The 23,640-nt window shown below is 38.1% G+C and overlaps 1 protein-coding gene across 4 annotated transcripts in view; it reads left to right on the plus strand.

The window, feature by feature from the left end:
* DAG1 (dystroglycan 1) overlaps positions 1-23,640 on the plus strand; it is a 94,368-nt gene that overhangs the window by 20,149 nt on the left and 50,579 nt on the right. For 2 of the 4 annotated variants that reach the window (XM_088133974.1, XM_088133973.1), the window contains exon 2: positions 18,019-18,198. The exons of the other annotated variants lie outside the window; for them this stretch is intronic. The gene's annotated coding sequence lies outside the window, so the exon portion shown is untranslated. The remainder of the gene's footprint in view (positions 1-18,018; positions 18,199-23,640) is intronic. 4 annotated transcript variants of the gene reach the window in all.

Here is a 23,640-nt window from a genome sequence, read left to right on the forward strand (position 1 = left end):
AAGACTTTAGGTCTTCCTAAAGAACTGACTAGGAATTCTGAGAACTGGTCTCCCAGTATATCTGGAGGACATCTGTTTGGGGAAGGCTGCCAAAAGCTAATAGTAGTGGTGCTAGAAAATAGTACCAGCTGCAGCTTCCAGATGCTCTTCAAGGGCAGTCCCGTGTTGAGCACATTGCGGTAATCCACTTAGGAGGTAACTAAGCCATGAGTGACCATGAGCAAAGCCTCTAGGGAAAGGTGCAACTGGTCCACAAGACGAAAATGTGCAAAAGCCCTCCTGGGCACAGCTGCCACCTGCTCCTTGAACAGGAGCTGTGAGTCCAGGAGGACCTCCCAAGTTGTATCCAGTTTGTGGTAGTTCAGTCCCATCCAGAACAAGAGGGAGTTTTGGGCTAAATCTTCCCTCCCCCAACACCAACTAGAACTGATCCTGGAAGAAGGAAAATTGGCATAACACTGCCCCCCATTTACCCAAAGTCAGCCCAGAAGGATACCATAATGGACGGTATTGAAAGATGCTGAGAGATCAGGGAGACCAAGGATGAACCAGGGAAACCCATGTTCATTCCCCATTGAACTATAGAGCTTGCTAGATTATTTTGTGCCAGTCACTTTCTCAGCCCAGCCTACCATACTAAGTTGCTGTGGAAATAAAATGAAAGGAAGTTCCCATACATGCCATCTTGAATGCTCAAAAGAAAAGGTGGGATGTAATTGCAGTAATAAATAAAATATCCAGAAGAGCTAATAGGCTGTGTTCCTGACATCCAGTTCTCAACATAGCTCGGGTTATAGTTTTTAATGTACTCTCAGTCTGTTTTTGTTCGGAAGCCCAGTTGAAATGGGCCCAGGTAATCAGTATTCTTTTTAATGGTTCTGGAATTGTGAAACCATCACCCCTGTGGGCTCCTTGGCCTAAAATGATTTAGTTGAAAAATTATAATTATAAATTATAATTGCCAAATTGTCACAAGTCAAGAGAACATTTTTTTTAGTTATGGGGATGTATATATCTCTGTCGCTAACTCTATATCCCCTTAACTAAAAAATGCTTATCTGTCTATCTGTCTATCTACGTAGTTATGGCTTCATCTTGATTTTAATCCATTTAATTATCCTGGAAGAAAAAGGGGAAGTAAAGAGATGGTTTTCTGTCCTTTTGGTAGGTGGCAGCACTTGGCTGCCCTTGTGTAAATTCAGAAGATAAGCACCGTTGAATCTGGTTAGACTAGCATATACTATTGCTGCAGACTAGACTGAGAAGCTGAAAAACATCCTGGAATAAGGCAGTGACAAACTACTTCTTAACACTGCCAAGATACTGTAACTGGTTGGCTATGTTTATGTAGTCATTCTGGGTTAAGCTCAACTCAAGGGCATCCTTTCTTTTAATTTTACCCTCAGTTCTGTGGATTCCTTGTCTGTATTCTTAAAATTTGCAGCTCAGCAGATGATGATTCTGGAACACCCCTTCACAATGTACAGCCCAATGTTCCCCATGCCAGAACAATTCTTGGCAATGATCACCAGAGGATAATGAAGGCCTCAGGTTCTAATAAAGAGATCTGGGAATCTGCAGGGGCTGGGATCCAGTTTAGGGACTGGATTTGGCTCTTCCCTTGTCCAGGATTCAAAGTGATATCAGTGCTCTAAGAAAAATCCTTATGTGAACTGAAGTTCTGTCCAATGACAGTATCCCTTTCTCCATGCAGGGGCATCAATATATGTAGGTAAACTTTGCCACATAGAGCTTTGGTAAGGTATTTAGAAGATTTTCCAAGAGGAGTCTGTGGAATGTTTTCTGAAAACAAAAGAGGATATGGTTGCCTTCACTCCCCTATTACCCCAATTCTGATGGTCTTCAGCAGCAAACCCATGTCACTATTGTCTTTTTTTTGGCTCTTTTGTTACTTCCTCTATATACAAGATGTGTTAATATTGGAGAGTATATCTATGGGATAATGTGGGTTTTTTTCTTATATACAGTCAGGTCCAGAAATATTGGGACATCGACACAGTTCTAACATCTTTGGCTCTATACACCACCACAATGGATTTGGAATGAAACAAACACAATGTGCCTTAACTGCAGACTGTCAGCTTTAATTTGAGGGTATGTACATCCAACTCAGGTGAACGGTGTAGGAATTACAACAGTTTGCCTATGTGCCTCCTGCTTGTTAAGGGACCAAAAGTAATGGGACAATTGGCTTCTCAGCTGTTCCATGGCCAGGCGTGTGATATTCCCTCAGTACCCCAATTACAATGTGCAGATAAAAGGCCCAGAGTTCATTTCAAGTGTGCTATTTGCATTTGGAATCTGTTGCTGTCAACTCTCAAGATGAGATCCAAAGAGCTGTCACTATCAGTGAAGCAAGCCATCATTAGGCTGAAGAAACAAAACAAACCCATCAGAGAGATAGCAAGAACATTAGGCGTGGCCAAAACAACTGTTTGGAACATTCTCAAAAAGAAGGAACGCACCGGTGAGCTCAGCAACACCAAAAGACCCGGGAGACAACGGAAAACAACTGTGGTGGATGACCGAAGTATCCGTTCCCTGGTGAAGAAAACACCCTTCACAACAGTTGGCCAGATCAAGAACACTCTCCAGGAGGTAGGTGTATGTGTGTCAAAGTCAACAATCAAAAGAAGACTTCACCAGAGTGAATACAGAGGGTTCACCACAAGATGTAAACCATTGGTGAGCCTCAAAAACAGGAAGGCCAGATTAGAGTTTGCCAAACGACATCTAAAAAAGCCTTCGCAGTTCTGGAACAACATCCTATGGACAGATGAGACCAAGATCAACTTGTACCAGAGTGATGGGAAGAGAAGAGTATGGAGAAGGAAAGGAACTGCTCATGATCCTAAGCATACCACCTCATCAGTGAAGCATGGTGGTGGTAGTGTCATGGCGTGGGCATGTATGGCTGCCAATGGAACTGGTTCTCTTGTATTTATTGATGATGTGACTGCTGACAAAAGCAGCGGGATGAATTCTGCAGTGTTTCGGGCAATATTATCTGCTCACATTCAGCCAAATGCTGCAGAACTCATTGGACGGCGCTTCACAGTACAGATGGACAATGACCCAAAGCATACTGCAAAAGCAACCAAAGAGTTTTTGAAGGGACAGAAGTGGAATGTTATGCAATGGCCAAGTCAATCACCTGACCTGAATCCCATTGAGCATGCATTTCACTTGCTGAAGACAAAACTGAAGGGAAAATGCCCCAAGAACAAGCAGGAACTGAAGACAGTTGCAGTAGAGGCCTGGCAGAGCATCACCAGGGATGAAACCCAGCGTCTGGTGATGTCTATGCGTTCCAGGCTTCAGGTTGTGATTGACTGCAACGGATTTGCAACCAAGTATTAAAAAGGGAAAGTTTGATTTATGATTATTATTCTATCCCATTACTTTTGGTCCCTTAACAAGTGGGAGGCACATATGCAAACTGTTGTAATTCCTACACCATTCACCTGAGTTGGATGTACATACCCTCAAATTAAAGCTGACAGTCTGCAGTTAAAGCACATTGTGATGGCTGGTGTGGGTCTTCCAGGCTGTGTGGCCGTGTTCTGGAAGTTTTGTTTCCTAACGTTTCGCCAGCACCTGTGACCGGCATCTTCAGAGTGCAGGAGCACAGACAGGAGCAGTTCTCTCTGTGCCCAGGGTGATGTGACCCTTTTGTGGGTATTTATAGAGATCTGAGGGGAGGAAGGGGGGGGATTGGGGGTGTGGGGGGGTTGGGTTACTGAGTGGCTGCTTGTTTTGGTGTCAGCATTTGTGTGTATCTTCCTGGGGATTAGGCAGGGTTTTTTCTTCTATTGAATTGTTAACGAGGGGCTGCTGGGGGTGATTAGCAAGTTCATTGTGTGAACTGTTCACATGTCCTGGTGGTCGAGCTGAGTTCACTGACCTTTTGCAGGCTGTATTTTTCAGGATTGGTAGCCAGGTTTTGTTGATTTTTAGACTCTCCTCTTTTTTATTGAAACTGTGCTGGTGTTTGTGAATCTCAATGGCTTCCCGGTATAGCCTGGTATAGTGGCTGTTGGTGTTGTCCAGTATCTCTGTGTTTTCAAATAGGATTTTGTGTCCAGTGTGCTTGAGAGCATGTTCAGCTACTGCAGATTTTTCTGGTTGCTGTAGTCTTCAGTGTCTTTCGTGTTCTTTTAGCCTGGTATGGATGCTGCGTTTTGTGGTCCCGATGTATACTTGCCCGCAACTGCATGTATGCAGTATACTCCTGCGGCGGTGAGGGGATCCCTTTTGTCTTTTGCTGATTTTAGCACTTCTTGTACTTTTCTGGTGGGTCTGAAGATTGTTTGGAAATTGTGTTTTTCCATCAGTTTTCCCATGCGGTGTTGGTGGGTGGCTGTTTTTCTTCTTCAGTCGCATGTTGTTTTCTTGGTTTGATGGCTCTTTTTATTTCATTCTTGGAGTAGCCATTCGCTTGTAGGACCCAATTAGCCATTCGCTTGTAGGACCCAATCTGAAGATGCCGGTCACAGGTGCTGGCGTTAGGAAACAAAACTTCCAGAACACGGCCACACAGCCTGGAAGACCCACACCAGCCATCATATGCCGGCCGTGAAAGCCTTTGACAATACAAAGCACATTGTGTTTGTTTCATTCCAAATCCATTGTGGTGGTGTATAGAGCCAAAGATGTTAGAATTGTGTCGATGTCCCAATATTTCTGGACCTGACTGTACCTTCCTAGCATTTTTCCTGCAGGTGCAGGGTCTGCTTTTTTTTTCCTGGATCAACTGAATGTTGATTCATTGGTTCAACAGGAATTTTTTTAAAATGTGTTTTTTAATTTAAAATACAAACTAAAAAACACAAAAATGGTAGTAACAAAAACATAAAATAATTCAATCAAACAACCAAAATAAAACACGTATAGGAATTGACTTGCTTGTCACCCAAGCCTGACCTTGTGGGCTGAGAGAGAATGACTGGCCCAAAGTTACTTTCTCAAATATTCAATATATTTTAAACCTGGGAATCAAATTAAATGTTGAAAAGGGGTCAAATTAAATTAAATTAAATTAAATTAAATTAAATTAAATGGAATAGTAATACTTTTTGAATGAATTTGATTGGCTTATCACCACCTTACTTTTAAAATCCTTCTATATGCCCCTATTTACATTGCATCTCCCAGTACGTTGTTACAAACTGATGTGGCCTTCAGTCTAATAAAAGTTTTTGGATTCATGCTTTAAGTAATTCAGTTAATTTCAAAATGGCACAAAATATTTACATGTTCATAAACCATCTTGAACTATATGGTGTAAATCTTTTATTTTTTAATATTTAATTCTATAGAATCATGTACCATATCTGTAGCAAATCTTGGAAAGACAGAATCTGGTTGAGAAAGAGAAATTGTGGCCTTACCATACAAATTGGCATCTGTCCTGGCACGGTAGGATAGACAGCAAAAATCAGATATATATTTGATGATGTTCTGATTCCTAAATGGCTTGTGATACAGTTATTTCATACTGTATGGTGCTTGTATAATTGGTAAGAAGAAAGCTTTAATATTTGTCATAGATCTGATTTACTTGCTAAAAGAAAGTGGGTGATCCTTGTTTTTGATTCACATGTACAGCTTGTGCGTCTCCACAGAGACTGCTAGGAATCTTCTAAAACTTGAGAAAATTTCTAGGTGATAGCTCAGACTGTGAGCACATGACTAGGTCTTCCTCCTTACTCCCATCTATCACAGCAATAGAACGTTTGTTCTTGGAACTTAAAATTGATTCTTCTAGAATTGTTTGTTTATTTAATTCTAACAATCTAGCTGGAGTTCATAACCCATCTACCCTTAATTTTATTTTATTTAAAAAATTTATATAGGTAGTCCTCACTTACCGATGGTAATTGGGACCAGGAACTCCATTGCTAAGCAACACAGTCATAAAGTGGGAAGTCACATGACCGTGCCAACTTATGACAGCAGTTCCAGCAGTCCCAGTTGCCATTGTTAGGCAAATCCACACGGTCGCAGCGTCCTGTGGTCACATGATTGCTATTTGCGACCTCCTGCTGGCTTCCCCATTGACTTTGCTTGTCATAAGCCAGCAGTGAAGGTTGCAAATGGTGATCACATGACTGCAAGACACTGCAATGTCGTAATTGTGAACTGGTTGCCAAGCACCCAAATCATGATCACATGACTGTGGGTATACTGTGACAGCCACAACTATGAACACAGATATGTCACCCTCGTTCAGTGCTGTCATAACTTTGAATGGTCACTGAACGAGTGGTCGTTAAACAAGGACTATCTCTATGACCACCCAACTCAAACAGTGCAACTGTGGGCAGCTTACAAGAAAAAAACAACCCAAAATAAAACAATCAGTAATAGGCAGCCCAGCTCACATTCATATCCTCTTGCGACAGGACTTTACTCATCCTGCCACCTGTGCTTGGGGAAATAGCTAAGTTTTAAAAACCTTTCTATAGACCAGCAGGGTCAGGATCAACCAAACATTGGGGTGGGGGGGGGTGCAGGGACAGAGATCATCCCAAAGGGTAACTTTTCCCCAAATAATAACTCTGAGAAAAAAGAAAGGAAGTTTTCTTGGATTTTCCTGCCAAAAGGCCAGAAACTTGGCATGTAATAAATGTTAAAGTACAAGAGAGCTTTGTAACTGTCCTGTCCTTCATGCAGGGAAGGATTTAAGAGGAATTAAGCACACCCCAGCAGCAGCTAAAGTAGTAGTGCAGAGGTTCATCTTATATGCCAGTTGTGCCCATTCTTCAATTGGGAAGCACTTCAAATAGTTACTCACACCATAGTCACTTTGCAACTGGACTACTGCAATGTACTCTCCATGGGGCTGCCCTTGAAATCATTTGGAAGCTAAAACTGGTCCAAAATACAGCAGTGCAAGCAGTAATGGGCACTTCTTGTTATGCCCATGTTTCATTGATGCTACAAAAGCTGCATTGGCTTCTGGGTGGAATTTAAGGTGAATCACCTATAAAGCCCTTGGTGGCGTAGGGCCTGGTTATCTTACGGGACCATCTGTCGCCAATAGTTTGCCTACCCAGTACATTCAGGCAGAGTAGGTGTGCTCCAGGTCCCCTCAGTTAAATATTGTCATTTTATAGGACCAAGGAAGCATGCTTTTTCTGCCCTAGCCTCTGGAATAGCATCCTCCCAAAAATATGTATGGCTCCCACTCTTCCAAGTGTTTTGGAAGCCCCTTTGCTCCCAGGCCTGGGTGTTAGTGTGTTAGTGAAGCACCTGTTGTGGTTTTGTGTGTGTTTGTGTGTGTGTGTTTATTACAGCTGTCTTTGTGCAGGCTGTTATATTATAAGCCATGTTTTGGATTGGGACAGCTATAATAAATCTATATTATTGTTATGGTTGATTGCACAGTCAGCTAGCTGTTTAGACTGAATTTGGCATTTTTATTTACCTATCAAGTCCTTCCCAAGGACCTGGGATGGGTGGATGCTGTTTGATGGTATTAAAGGTATTGTTGCAGGATGTAAGGTGTTCCAAGTAAAGCTGCTTTTTACAATTGACTGATGGTGATTTTGTTAATGCCAATGATCTTCAAGTGGTACTCCAGATGTTTTGAGATTGCACCCAAGGCGCCTATTACTATTGGTACTATCTTTGCTTTTTTTTGTCACAGTGATTCTATTTCTATTATTGATGTTGGTTGCACAGTCACCCAGTTGTTGGATTTGGCATTTTTATCCCCCTATCAGGTCATTATTATTTTGATCACCCTTTGCTATCATGAGTGGCTCCTTTTACTGACATGTCAATGGAGGCTAAAGTTAGAAATTAGGACTTTCCTTTTCATTATGACAGCTTATTTAGTATCAAGTTTGAGTATGTCCTAGAAGGGGTCAGAAACTGCATGGGAAAATGCAAGTTGGAAATGGATCAACCATATTTTTTTCTCTTGCATTGGTCTATTGTCCTGCTGCTATTGCTGAGATTCCAGACAACCAGCCTTTCAGAGTGAGCATTCATTCACAGTTCCCCTAAACTATTACCTTGTAATGTTCCTTCTGTCCTCAATCCTTGTAAAAATAGGCATTAATGGAATTTGCTGCTTTCTTACCCAGGGATCTCCTCAGAGTACACATTTCATCATCTTCCTGAAAGTTATCCAATTTATGGACTGTAATATATTGCAATTTTAATTTATTTTTTCATTTGTGTCTTTATTAACTGAAAGTGGCCTTTAGCTTAGGAATGTTAGAAATTAGTATAAGTTGGGTATAAGAAGGCATGTCAAACAAGTGTTCGTGATGTTATTATATGAAACTGGTCTACATAGTGAAAAAAAATACAACTGTCTGGCTGACTGTTTCTGAATTCTTCAAATAGTATGTGACTTAAACTATACGGTAACTATCTTAAAAGAACGTTATTTTTATTGCACAGGTTACTTTACAGTTAAATTCTTAGAATTCTTTCTGGGACATAAGTCATTTGGTAGTTTTTAATGAAAAATTTAGCTTTTGTCTGTTATTTTTTAACTTAAGTTCTTCAGTATTCTTGGTCCATGAAAGTTTTCCACACTGCAGTTAATTAGTTTGCGATTTGCTATTTGTGCCCATAGATCCAAGTGGTTTATAGGCTAGAGGAAGAATCTTGCCTACAATTGTTTGAAATAAGGCATTTATTCATTCATTTGTTTGAGCAAACTTTTTGTTTACCTCTCAAATCACAAGAGTGGTATGGTGTGCAGCAAGGAAAATACAAGCACAAGAACAAAAATACACAGCTCCATCTTCCATTAAAATATATTTTAAATTAACAGGGCAACTGATACTGCTTGAAATGTTGCCTAGAAGAAATAATTTTTAAGGTGTTTTAATTTGCTAGCCTTTTTTTCAGGGGAGATAAAATGTTATACTTAAAATATATGTTATATGTAATTGTTTCTTATGAAATTAAGCCTTTGAATGGAAGGGGAAGGTGAATTTTAGTTACATGAAACAATTTAGCATGATTACTTTATTTTTCTGGAGTTAGTGTAGCCTGTCTTCGGCTTTTCTATTTTCCTTGGTTTTGGAAATCTTGTTTTGGAAATGAAAGCCCCTGAATTCTAGAAAGATTAGCATAATGCCAAAGTCAGCAGAAGTCGTGTAGTATTTTATTACAATATGCTAATTTAATATTTGTTTTGAATATATTGTTGATATATAGAATAGTAGTTTCTTTTGTAGACACAGTAGGTTGTAACTGGAATAAGTATGCCTTAGGTTCTACAACCGAGCTAGGGGATTACAAAAGGCTAGAAAACCCTGGGATAGCATTTATAGATAGCATGTTAGCATACATAAGTTTGTGTGGCCAAGTAGAGTTAATTGGAAAACTCAAAGATATTGCTTATTGGAGATTATGCTACCCTGCTTTCCTTCTGAATGAGTTTCCCAGCCTACTCTTTCATTTCATTTCTCAGTTTCCATCAAGTTTCATAATTTTTTGTGAAAGCTTATCTCTTATCATTGCAGAACATTCTGCATGGTAAATAAATTTGTATTCCATAATACATCACTTGAAATTGATAAGCTGTTTACTTAAATATACATGCAAAGAAAGCTATAGGCACCTTTCCAAATTCTGGAAACATTAATTTCTAACGTCATTATGCTCAGAAAATCATATCTGCTAAATTCGTGACACGTTTTTTTCACATTGTGTATTAGTTAGGTATATTAGTGTACTTTCTCCACCTCACCCCCATATGTTAATATAACTGCATTTTTACATGTGGCTTGGTCCATATCTGCTTGTAATTAACAGTGTTCTTACTGTAAAGCCAGGAAAAAAGTACAATTATTACTTGAAAAGAATCCTAAGTTGGTTCTCCAAATAATTTATCCTTCAAGTGGGAGAGTCATCTTAGATTCACTGAAAATACAGTAAATTAGATTAATTTTTTCACTCTGTACTTCCTGGAGAAAGGATTGTCTGCCTTCACATAAATGTTGTAGGTCTACTCATAGAATATTTGAATTAGTTATACTTCCTAATAGTGAGCGTATTCTTCCAAAAAATGAGAATTACTTGATGTTAGAAGTAGTTTATAATGTGAGAATTTATTCAGAACTTATCAAAATACAGTCATATAGCTACATAGCTAATCTACTTAGTGAAGAGTTTAGCATATGCATGCGTTCGTATGAGACTATTGTTTAAATACTGGTGTAATACTGGTTTACTAGAGGGACATTGTCTCTTATGTATTATTAAAATGAAGACCTGATGTGAATGAAATGGTTGCTTATAATTTAGGGCATATATGAGCTTGCTGCCACATAAGAACTTTCCTGTCTAAACTTCCAAAATATATTTCTTCCCAGGACTATTAAATCTGTCTATAGTTAGTCCCATGCATAAATCAGGCAGGTGATCTGTGTACAACTGAATGCCTGGGAAAGAAGACGGAGAAAGAAGGCGTACAACATTGGAGAGGTTGGGTGGATGCTAGGTAGCAGCAGTGGGGAAAGAAGTGCAGGGAAGATAGGAAAAGGAATGATTGAGCCAGGTGGTATACTGTGTTTGAATTGAAGCATGGCAACAGCTAAGAGGGGAGAAAGGAGAGGAATGTGCTGGAAAGATCAGCCAGTAGAGGGTTGTGGAGGGGTGAGGCACACCAATTTTGCCCCACTTGCCCTTCTGTTGATTTGCTTTGGCTGAAATAAGGATCAACCTTAGTGGTCCAGGTTTTGCTTCAGCTGGGTCATGACCTGTCCTGAGCAAAGTGCATTTTTCACTTTATGTACACTTCTATGTCAGATGTTATGGCTGTAATTGTCATAAAGTTTCACTAAAATTGATGGGACTTGATGCAGCACATCTATCAGTCTTCAAAAGTTATAGAGCTTGTGATCTCTGTAGGAATAGGACAAGGCTATTCATGAAAGTTTGCTGTGCTTCTGTAGCATGTAGTGAAGATCTCTTGCTTTCAAATTGTTTATTTATTTAGAAAATTTGGCTGCCCATGTCATGAAATGTGACTCTGGGTGGCATACGAACATAACAACAATTAAAAAACCACAAAACACTCAAACATAAGTAAAAAACGTAAAAATAATATTGTTGAATAAAGTAAAAATTTGATCTTGTTGAATGCTTTCTATAGTTAAATCCATTTGTTTTTGGTTTGGGTGAACAACATTTTAAAAGGCTTCTCAATAACATCTGGAGAGTACTTTAGCCCTTTCAGCAACCGTTCATCCCTGTAAAAGGTGGTATGGATGAATGTGTACTTACAGACATATAAAAGTGCAACTAATTTATAATGGAATAAATCTATTATATAGTGTCTCTATCCTGAAAAAAAATAAACCGCATTTTATATGGCACATTCAAACTTTGAATCATTTAATATGCATTATGTAGTTGTAATTCTTATAGCAGAGCAGTGTAAAGCAGTGCTGAAAAATCTGTAACTCTTCAGTTACAAACTATCACTTCTGGATTCTGTACACAATGTTGTTTGGGGTAAATAGAAGATCATAGGTGTCCCATGCCGGTGATAAGATAAATCAGTATTATTCTTCGTTATTACAGATGCAAGAAGAGAGTAGTTTGCTTAATAAGCTCATGGCAGAAATGAGATTTAAGCCAGGGACTTCCCAGTTCATAGCATGGACTTCTAGCCACTGTGCTATATTAGTTCCAGCTTTGGAGAAATATGTTTTGTATAAAACACTGTTTTTCATTTTTGTTAGGAGACTTTCCTCTGATAGGAAAAAAAGACTGCTTATCAACTATTGCAGCAGAAGTTTCTGAGGAATGCATGGAATGTAAGCAGCAGGTGGAGACAGGCAGATGTGCTTATCAGTCACAACACATTTAACTGAGAGTGCTTTATTTCTTTAAATCTCTCATATAATTTGTGAAACAGCTTTATATATCTGTTCTCTCTGACACAGATTCTGATATGAAAGATATCTTTATTATGCAATTTATTGCAGGTAAACTTTGTTCTGGATTCAGCTTTCAAGGTCCAGTTGTTCACTACCGTACTATAATCTAGTCTTGAGGTCATTGCTACTGATTAAAGAATATCCAAGGAAAATAAGGACATAGAAGAACATTACTGAAACTTTCGTGTTCTATACCCAGTAGACATCTTAATTTGCATCTAGATGGCCTCTTCAGTATGTTTACTGAAAAGCAAAAAATAGCTGATAGTGGAAGTAGGTTATGGGAAAGGTTCTTCTAGGGAGTGGAGGAGTAATGGAATTCAGCTGTGAAGCAAGTTTTTAGTATATTGAAAATACAGAGTCCATTCTGTGCTTTTAATATGTTTTGCAAGGTTATCACTATGCTAAACTAGTATCTTCTGCAAAATGTTAGATGTTTGTATATCAAGCTTTGGAATAGATTTTGCAGGGTGAAGAATACAATGTGTATAGTTCACAAAACCTGGTCAGTTTCAAAGGAGACAGAACAATAATCAGAGTAAAAGGCTGAGGAATATTAATAAAATTTTCAATTTTGATACTAGATTAAAGTATTCTTTAATACTTTAATTTACAAATTCTTTTCTGCTATTAATTAGTGGACTCTGTAACATACTGGGGCGGACATATGATCATTACATTTATTTTTTTTTATAATTTAGTAAACATTTTAAAAGATAAAAACTAATGCAAACTAAAAAAAGTAAAAAGAAAAAATAGAAAGTGCTAAAAAGAAAAGAAAAATAGAAAAGAAAGAAAAAAATAAGAATATAGTAAAGAAAAAGAAAAGAAATATATAAAGAATTAACTTCCCTCTTCATCACAACAAGCATAAACAATTTTAGTAACTTATCACCTTCTCTTAAAATATAGTAAATGATCACTTCTTCCCATATCTCATCTCTTAACTATGAACAAATCCTTAAAGCCTTGTGGTTCAGTTCTGGTCAGCAAAAGTCAATTAAGGGTTACCAGAGATAACAACACATCTTTTTTAACCTTGATCAGATAAACCAACTTTATATTCCTTCCTTTTATTTTTAACAATCTGGATCTTTAATCCCTTCAAATAATGTCCTAGAACTTGATTTCATTTTTTCTTTGTCCCTTCTCTCAAAATCCTTCAAAACGTTAACAGCTCTCTGTTGTAAATCCAATATAGGAAAGTTATCCAAGTCACTCTTCTGGTTTGTTATTTGTATATCCCTTTTAATTATTAAGACACCAGCTGGTTCCATTTGTATATCCAGTGTGGCATCTTTTTCCATATCATTCTTGTAGCCTGTTATTTTTAAATTAATTTTCAAATCAGTCTCAGTCTTGTCTGGTAAAACTTGTTCTTCTTCCATAACATCTTTTAAATACTATCTATAATGGCAGACACTCATAAAATTAACTTCTGAGTCCACTGTTCACAAATATCCTTTGGTATGTCTAGTGTTAAAGTATTTTGCTCCATCCTGTATTAGTACAGGTAGTCCTTGCTTAATGACCATAGAAGGGACAGGAAAATTGGTTGTTAAGTGGGGTGGTCATTAAGCAAGTCACCACACGACTGGACCTGATTTTACGACCATTTTTACAATGGTCATAAAGCTAATCATCGTGGTTGTTAAGCAGATCATGACGTTAAGCGAATCACATGGTTAAGTGAATCCAGCTTCCCCAATGGACATTTTTTGACAGAATTTGCTTAATGACTGTGTGATTCGCTTAACAACCATGGTGATTAGCTTTATGACCATCATAAAAAAGGTTGTAAATCACAGTCATGTGAGCACAGGACTCTGCAACCGGTCATAAATGCGAGCTGGTTGCCAGGTGCCCGATTGCAATCATGTAACCACTGGGGTGGTGTGATGGTGTCAGGTTCAGCCCAAAGAACTCCACAAGACAGTGCAAATACAGTTCTGTTGCATTTATTAGCTTCCACCTCAAGACAGAAATCTCTCCAGACTGAACCTAAGTTCCCAAGCCAGCAAGCCACAACACCGTGAATTCCTTAGGGTGGTGCCAGTCTCATCTTCTTAAACTTCCCACGCTCATGCTGGGGGCTAAGGAAACGCTTATCTCCCTGAGCGTGGCCTTCATTACAACATTCCATCACAGATGGTTTGCAATGGTCGTAACTGCGAGTGTAGGTCGTAAAGCACTTTTCCCAAGACACTCGTAACTTTGAACTGTCATTAAATGAAGGTTGTTAAGCAAGGACTACATGTAAGTCAAATTTAAGCATTGTTTTCCTTTGATTGTAATCTTTAGTTCCTTCTGGTTCCCTCTAGTGTCCAACCTTCAAAGTCCCATCCTATTATGGTTTTTTTGGGGGGGGGGATTTAAAACAACAGAATTTTCCCACAGGAAGAATTCTTATAATTAATTTCAAAATCTTATTTCAAATCTGCCTGGACCCTTAATCTGTTTGTTACTTTCCAGAATCAACATTCTGATCACCCTTTTGCTGTTTATTCCACACACACACAAAAAAAATTAAGTCCTTAAATTTATATTAAAAACTTCTTTCACTAAGGATTGAAGGAGACTCACTCAGTGAATACTATAAAACTTGTCATTCCAGAGGTTCTTAATAGTTGAAAAGTAGTTAAAAAGCAATTTCTGAAAGTGATTAAGAAATGAGGCTCGGTGAACATTATGTCCATATAGGCTACATTACAGAAATACCTTGACCACAAAAACCTCAGTTCCTGCAGTTTACTCATGAGGAGTAGCTGTCCAGAGTACACATGGGCAATCTCACAATCTCTTCTTTTTCCTGGAGAGATTTTGCCAGCCGGAATTTGCTGTCTGGCCACCAGTCTCTGCCGCAATGCCATCCCCACTCCTTCAGGGATGTCTAGTTCGCCATGAATCCTCATTGAAAGTCCAATCATTGCATTTCTCTATGTTTGTCAGCTTCAAGAAGAATTGGGATACACACTATCAAAATCTGAATAATTATCCTGATGAAAATTGTTTTGATTCAGCAAAGTAATTAGAAGTCTCATATGTGACACTTAGCCAGAATCCATGCATTTTTTAATATTTGAACGCAAAACAATTTGAAAGTTGCTCTCCAGTAGTTATCTATTGCATTTTTCCTTTCTTCTGACAACTTTTTAAGGTAGGTTATGTAATTGCTCAAGGCTATCCGTTGATAATTTCCTATAAGTGAACAAGCATTCTGACCCTCTTATCACTGTGTCCTATGTTGACCCCATACCGAGATAAATAATGCAATAGCTCTCATCCCATCATCTCAGAATAGCACAGTGCAGTTAAGAATCTATCATAGAAGTCTTCTGCAATTATTATCACTCTGCTGTTGGAACTGTTTCCATGCCAGTCTCCTTTCCCTGTGCTTGATACTCCTGAGTAGAATGGAATATGGAATAATAGATTCTAAGAGAGAGGAATGGAGAAAAAAATACAATCTTATGTCTGAGTAGACCACATTTAGAAGATTTTGCCTAATTCTCTATATTTTGGTTACAAACAAAGATGCAATAATCTGGAAATAAATCTTGTAAATCTTGTTGCCTAAAATAGTGCGGGTAGTTAAGCTCATTACAGACTAAGAAAAGATAACTATAAACTATCTCAAGGTGGTGGTGGTGGGGAGAGATATAGGGCAGATGAAATATGAAATAAATGTTGTAAAGAGCTATATCTAAGAAGTTAGATCAGAAAAGTCCAGAAAACACCATTAATCAGTTTTGTCTATTGACATATGTCTTTTCAGTTGTGTATTAATTTCTTGAATTTATTATTTAAGGAGGTACTATAAAGTGTTGGGGTAACTACTGGTAGTTGATGAAAGAAAGAAAATGTGCAAGATTGAAGTATAGGGAAAGAGCATTGTGTTTGAGGATGAGGACCCTTTCCCAAGAAGTTAGTTGAGATGGAGGATTAATACATGAAGAAGGAGGAACAGCTTGCAAATGTCAATTCTTTTTGTAAAACCTCCCAAAGTATTTGAAAGCAATTATGAACTATAAAAGTTGAAAACTCTTGTATTTCTGTTTCTACTAAATTCCATTTATATAGAAGACTACCATGCCTGTTTCTGACCTCAAGGGAAATTGGATTTCCAAAAAGTACAGCCAGGCACTTCAGTTTTTTGTTTTTTTTTCCAAGAGAGAATGCTAGGCCAATTTTGTAAGAAAGCATAGCACTGATTTTTAGCTTCATCTCATGAGTAAAATGCCTGAGTGTTATTTCCAGGACAGGATGTTACAGTGCAGTGTGTTTCACAGTCAATATTGGTTCCAGTAAGTTTCTGAATGCAATATCAAATTAGCTTTGACTCTGAAGCAAACACCTCTTATCTTTTGGACATGATTTAGTAGAACTTATGTCCTAAGCAGTTTTATATAAGAATACGAAGGCCTCTTTTGCTTTAAAAACATTTCTTTTTCTTTTTCTACCACTTCTTCCAACCTTCTGTCATCTGTATGTTTATATATTCACTTTGAGTTTTAGGAATAATTTTGAGATAATGTAGGAAGAGCTTTACATATCACATGCTATATAATTAATACCTGGACACTTTCCTTTAATGCCTCTCAGGAATCTGAAATACTTTGGCCTATGAAGACCCAGCATTTCAGTTTCAGATTGGTGCTTATGAACAGAAAATGTTCTTAATTGTATATACAACTTTTAATTGCAGCTTGCTTTTTTAAAATGTCAATTTTGAAATTGCTAAAAAATAAAATAAATGGAGGGCTTTTAAAAATAATATTAGCACATGGATTAAAACTTTTTAAAGCTTTGGAACTTTACAAAATCTAGTATTCACATCTCTTATTTAACAATGATTTATTCAATTTATATGCTCTGGGCAGTTTTATATAGAACATATGAAATGGACAGTAAATAACATTTGAAAAGTTGAAGAAATGTCCATTTGATCTAATATAGTGGTGCTCTCTAATGGTGTACTCTCTTCTCTGACCAAATTTCAGACAGTGTACAGAATACAAGAGCAATATATGAGACTTGGCTGGAAAAAGAGATTCCATGATGAAGCTGCTGGTTTGCTATGGCTAGTTTGGGGGGCTCTTTTGTTTTGGTGTGAGTTCTTTTGGTAACCCTATCCCAGCTATTATGCTGAATGACAAAAATTAAGTATATCAGCTACAGGGCTTACAGAATTTACAATCCATTCTTTGAGTATATCAGTGAAGAGTTTTATGTAAGCAAAATTAAAATGCCTGCCACATGATACATTGTGCATAATATAGGTACACAACATGTGCTAAGTGCATAAATGCCTCTGAAATTAGTGGAGGTGAATACCTTTGAGATTCAGGCTTTTTAAATATATCAGTATAAAATATAATAGAAAGTGGGTGCTGGCAACATTTGCCAGGAATATTGCACAAGTACATACTTTCCCCTTTAAACTTCAATGACAAGAAAAGCCTCTTCCCCCGAAGAGCTTGAAGCAGCATTTAACTTTGTTTTTATATGAGGGAGGTTGTACTGAGAGAGACTTCCCAAGGCCACCCAGTGAGCTTTCCAGCTAAGCAAGGCTTTTGTGGGGTGTTTTGTATGAAATAAAAACGCTGTAGCCATGTACTAGCTCTAGTTAATCTGAACTATTGGGTGCTACCAAATCTAGGCATGTTCCCTATCATAAAAGAAGTAAAGTTGAGGGGTTGGTGGGACAGGATAGCACTTTTTCCTCTTCCTGTGCACCAGGGTTCAGTTTTTATTCTCAAGCTTTGATCTACCATGCATCATTATGTTCTGTTGTTTCCCTTTTTTCAATGGTGGCACAGAAATTCAAGTATTTATCCTTTTCCCTGTGTGCCTAAGGAGTAGACAGTAACTGGATGTTCCCATAGTACAGATTTAGGCTTTTCGTCTAGAGAGACATCAAACCAAAGTACCTTTGGTAATTTTGTTGTAGAAAGTAATTTTGTTGTAGAAATTTGCATTACACTTATCCAGATAGCACCCCCCCTCCAAAAGAACTTGTTATTGATTCCAGGAAACTATGCATCTGCATATTATAAGACCTTTTTTTTTCTCCCTCCCTCAGCTCTTTTCTTAACCTCTTCACATTTGAACAAAGCCTGTGATGCAGTAATGGTGTCTGTACAACTGCAGATGTTCTTGGAGGAAACCAGTTATCTAGACCTGCTTTCTGGCCTGACTTTGGAACCAGAATCACACTGAGTGACTTCCTGTTGGAAAGAGAGTGCTGTGTATATGTGACAGAGTGAGTGGTTCTGTTGATCCTGCGTCTTCTCTTGGTGCCTTTTGATACTGTCAAACATGATATCTTCCTGGGCTGTCTTCATAGATTTGGACACTATATTTATATTTATTTATTATTTATATTTCTAATTTAGACACCGCCTATCTCACAAGGAAGTGACTCTGGGTGGTTTACAATAAAAACAACACATATTAGTTAAAATACAATAAAAACAGTATAAAAATACAATAAAACCAAATACATACACAAATAAGAATATCTTCCAAGGTGCTGGTGATCAAAAAGATATTAACAAATACAAACAAATACAAATACAAAATACTTTAATGACCAAGTATAAAATATATACAAGGAATTTGTCTTCGGTGATGAACAACAAGATCAATGGTGTGTTTGGATAACAACAGAAAATTAATAAACAGTAACAATAACACTGACCAGTAAAATAACTTTTCCAAAAGAAGAAGCCACTGTCCAATACATATCAAATCATATAGTATTTAACAGAGCAATGGCACAAGGGAAAAAACTATTCCGATGTCTATATGTTTTAACATATGGAGCTCTATAGCGCCGTCCTGAGGGAAGAAGTTGGAACAGATTATATCCAGGATGAGAAGAGTCTGCAGATATCCTCTCTGCCCTCCTTTTGACCCTTACAGTATATAGTTTTTCTATAGAAGGCAGGCGGGTTGCAATTATCCTTTCTGCAGACTTAACTATCCGTTGGAGTCTGAGTCTGTCCTGTTTGGTTGCAGAATCAAACCAGACAGTTATAGAGGAGCAGATACAGACTCAATGATTCCCCTGTAAAACTGTACCAAGAGCTCCTGGGATAATTTAAACTTCCTAAGTTGCCGGACGAAAAACATCCTTTGCTGTGCCTTTTTAATAATGGCTGTAATGTTAAACGTCCATTTCAAGTCTTGGGAAAGTATAGAACCCAAGAACTTGAAGGACTCTACTACTGATACTAGGCTGTTGAGTATGGTAAGGGGAGGAGTATTAGAAGGATTCTTCCTAAAGTCTACAATAATCTCCATGGTTTTAAGTGTATTCAATTCCAAGTTATTACAACCACACCACAAGACCAGTTGTTGAACCTCCCGTCTATATGCTGACTCATTTCCATTTTGAATTAGACCAATGACAGTTGTATCATCCACATATTTCAAGATTTTAACAGAAGAGTCTTTTGAAATGCAGTCATTGGTATAAAGGGAGAAAAGCAGTGGGGAAAGCACACATCCCTGAGGGGCACCAGTACTGATTAACCGGGTACTGGATGTAATTTTGCCTAACCTCACGTGTTGTTTCCTACCTGTTAGAAAACTGATTATCCAGCTACAGGTATGCTCAGGCACAGTAAGCTGGATCAGTTTGTTGTAAAGAATTTCTGGTACAATAGTATTAAATGCTGAACTGAAGGCCACAAAAAGAACTCGTGCATAAGACCCCGGAAATTCAAGGTGTTGCAGAATATAGTGCGAGGCCATATTAACAGCATCATCCACTGACCTGTTTCCACGGTAAGCAAACTGCAGTGGATCTAGCAGGGGATCCGTGATGGCTTTCAAGTGAGCCAACATTAACCTCTCAAAGGTCTTCATGACCACAGATGTCAGTGCAACTGGTCTGTAGTCATTCAGCTCACTAATGGGGGATTTCTTAGGAACTGGGATGATTGTAGAGCACTTAAAACAAGAAGGGACATAACCCGTCTTCAGCGATTTATTAAAAATATGCGTGAAAACGGGGGCCAGTTGTTCTGCACAAACTTTCAGACACGAGGTGGTCACACCGTCTGGACCTGGAGCTTTTCCAATCTTTTGCTTTTGAAACAGACCTCGCACTTCTTTTTCTAGAATCACCAGAGGTAAGGGACCCGGGGGATTGGGGACAGGTGAAGAGAAATTTAATGTGAAAAAGCATCTTCAAGGTGCTAGCCACCCCCAGGGTTGGTTGCCCCTTTTCTTGCCCCATGCAAGTTGGCAGAGCCAGGTCTTACTGCTTTCCAGAAGGTTAAGAGAGTAGGGGCCTGCCTCACCTCTGGGGGAAGGGTATTCCATAGGGTGGGGGCCATGGCAGAGAAGGCCCATATTATGGTGGTTCTGATCATACTGCAGGAACAGTCTTAAAGAGTAGTATAGAGTGATGTGCCTTTGGATTCTGGCAACAATATTTTGTCCCCATTGCAATTTAACATTTATCTGAAGTGTTGGGGCGGGGGGAGTATCAACAGAATTTTTGAGGGCAGAAAGTGCATCAAATATATTAAATCATATTAATATGATTTTATAAATTACTACTTTGTGGTAATCAATCCAGATTTCAGGGAATATATCCAAGATTCATCTGAGAATTAGAGGAATCTCTAAAACTATATTCATATGTGGCTCATTTTACATTATTTTCAGTTAGTTGCAATGAGACGTTCCTGAATACTTAGCACCTTTTTGCAGCACCACTCAGGATGTTACCAGCAAGATAATGCTATACACCAGATGTTCTGAGACTATGGCTTACAATCCCCTGGGGAGTAATGAGGAAGTTGGAGGTTGGGTTGCAAATTAGTTTGGGCTTGTATGGGCAAAGCTGGAGCACTGCTAGACCATGGTCCCATTCTGCCTGTACAAACCAGTTGTCCTATTGTCTGCCATTTTGGTTGTCACAGAAGTAGCCTCTGTTAGGGGCAAGGCTTGGACTTTCAAAATCTTTAGCACCCACCACTCAGGTTCAGACAGAGATTGTTGTGGTACAAAGAGAAGCAGAATGGGCATTCAGGTTTTTCACATTTTATTCTAGAGTGTCAGCATCCCATAGATTCGGGGGTGCCATGGAGATCACTTGCAATTTAGGGCTCTTAGCTGCTGCTTTGATGGTGGGAAAAAGAAGAAGGCCGTTAGGGGAAAAAAGAAAGTGGCAGTAATCTTGATGGGTGGGCAACGGAGGCTTAAGAGATCTTGGAAGTTTGGGGCCAGCCCAGTAGCAGAGACTGTTACTGTAACAAGTAAAAGGATTGATCAGAGACTAGAAGAGATAGCCAGCTTGCCCAAAGCCAGGAGAAAGTTTCAACAGGGCTCTGGCTTTTCATGCTCAGCCTTGATGGCTTGCATACAGAATTGCCTAGTTCAGAAAACACACAATTGGAAGAAAGTTTAATTCTTCCAGTCCCCAGTTATATCTTGGTGGTGGTAGTGATGATGATTAATATTAGGATCCACGGAAATTTATTTATTTTCTGAGGTCAAAGCATCCCAGAGTTTGTGAACGTTTGTTTTGTGCAAGGAATTTATAGCAAATACATCTATAGTTATAGAAGTAACTTAACATAACATCATATGGAAAAGCAATGCAATCCTTGTTTTATTACTCTTAAATAATTTCCTTGAATTAATTTTTTTCTACTTTTGAGAATGTCCTTATAGCTTCATAAATAGAAAAATTGAAAGTTTTGCTTGTCTTCATGGTGTTGCTCAACCTATTCACAATTCCTTTTCTACCACTTGGTTTCATTGCTTCATAGTGTCCTCATATCTATGACGAGGCAATATAAGCAGTGTTGTTAGAAATCAGGTCCTTGCTTCGGTTATTCTGCAATATTTATTTATTTAGTAGATTTATCTCAACTACATGACTCTGGATGGCTAACAATATTAAAAATGATAAAATCATATACAAAAAGCATATGCAGAGGAAGTGTAAGGAACAGTCAAATACTGTTGATTATAGAGGGAAAGCATGGAATAGTAGAAATTGTAGCATTAAAATTAAAATGAAAGGGTGATAATGATGATGCTATCCGTTCAATTGTGTCCGATTCTCAGCAATTCTATGGACCAGCTCTCTCCACATTTAGAGTAATACATTATAAAAACAGGCTGACAAAATAATTGTAAAGAAAAATCCTGATTTAAAGAGGTGAAGTTTGGTATTCATGTTCGGTTGAAATCCACTTGCTCAGCTACCAAACAACCCTTCTGTTTGGAAGCTCTCTCTGTGTGTGTGTGTGTGTGTATTGAAAGGAGAGAGTGAAGTATAAAACTTTGGACCAAATTGTGGCTTTACTTCTCTGTTAAGTCTTTCAGTTTTACCAGAAGTGTCTGTAGTAATGTATGTTTTTCATTTTGAGCATTCGTTATCTTCTGCCCTTTTTCTTAGTTACATACCTAAAAATGTGATTAGTTAGACTAATATTTGCATAGTACCTTAATCCTGAAACATTCCAGGGAGTCACTATGAACAGCTTCCAATTTGAAGAACTTTGATATAAAGATTTTGATTTTTTTTCTTAATGAGTATTGAGAGAAGATAATTTAGAGAAAGGAGAAATTTGCAACAAAAAGACACAGTCATCTGTAAGAGAAGCTCACAGTTCTTGAATTCAGAAACAGGTCCAAGGAAAGTCTAGCTTTGGGAGAAATAATTGGCATCACTGAGTGAGTTTGTACAGTAAAGACTTCAATGGCATATCTTGGACAATATATATTAAAATTTACACAGGAAGAATGAGATTGTTGGGGCTAGGAACAGGCTTTCTTTGAAGGCCTTTTAAGTAATTCCTGCTTGCAATTGATGGCTTGTGTATAAAGTTATTGAGTGCTAGGAAGTGGGAAAGGTTTTACATAATTTGGAAGGAGCTGCTTTAAGGCTTTTCCTTTAAATGATTGGTCTCATGCCAATAGTCATTCTGTTGCTATTTTCAGTCATCCCTTAAAAATATAGTATCTTGTACCAATGTTATATGTTTTCATATGTATTTCTGACAAAAAGCAATAGAGCACTCTCCCAGCATATTTTTCCAATTAAAGTATAATCCTCATTATTAATAAATTGAACGAATGGATACTTGCTCTCAAACCAAATTGGATACTGAATTGTGAATATAAGAGTATTACAAGAATGATTTATTAAAGCCTGCCATAAGAAATTCTCCCTTTCCAGATAGAGTGAGTACTTTATTATCCAAAGTTGATTCTTTCCAACCTTTGTAAAATCTGCTTATGAAGTGGGGCTAGCAAGCTGTTGCTTGGACCTGCCAACCTGCTGTGTACCTTGTTCATTCTTCAGTATCTAAGGCATTTGGTCTGTTAGGAATTTCAGAGGCACCTGGCAGAGTATCCAGGAAACCCACTCCACTGATTTTCAAATGTCCTTTCAGTATCAAGGAGGGCCAACTTATTTGCTTTGAATACGGTAGTTATAAAGATGCCCACAACCAGAGTACTTAGATTTTTTAAAAACATTTTTCTTTCATCTAGGCAGGGGACATTGAGACAAAAAAGGTACTTTCTAGCTGCTGCTTTCTTCTCCTATCTGTGAATTTTAACTGAATGTTTATGCAGATGCCTGCAGAAACAAACATTCCTTCCTGCTATTCTTAATTTTTAAATGTAAATTTAAAATTATTTTGGCAGGTGTAGTGTTTTTCTGGAATTTCCA

The sequence above is a fragment of the Python bivittatus genome, unplaced genomic scaffold (genome assembly GCF_059951505.1).
Source record: "Python bivittatus isolate LINGU-HERP-01145 unplaced genomic scaffold, Pbiv_v1 ctg000080_np1212, whole genome shotgun sequence".
NCBI lineage: Eukaryota > Metazoa > Chordata > Lepidosauria > Squamata > Pythonidae > Python > Python bivittatus.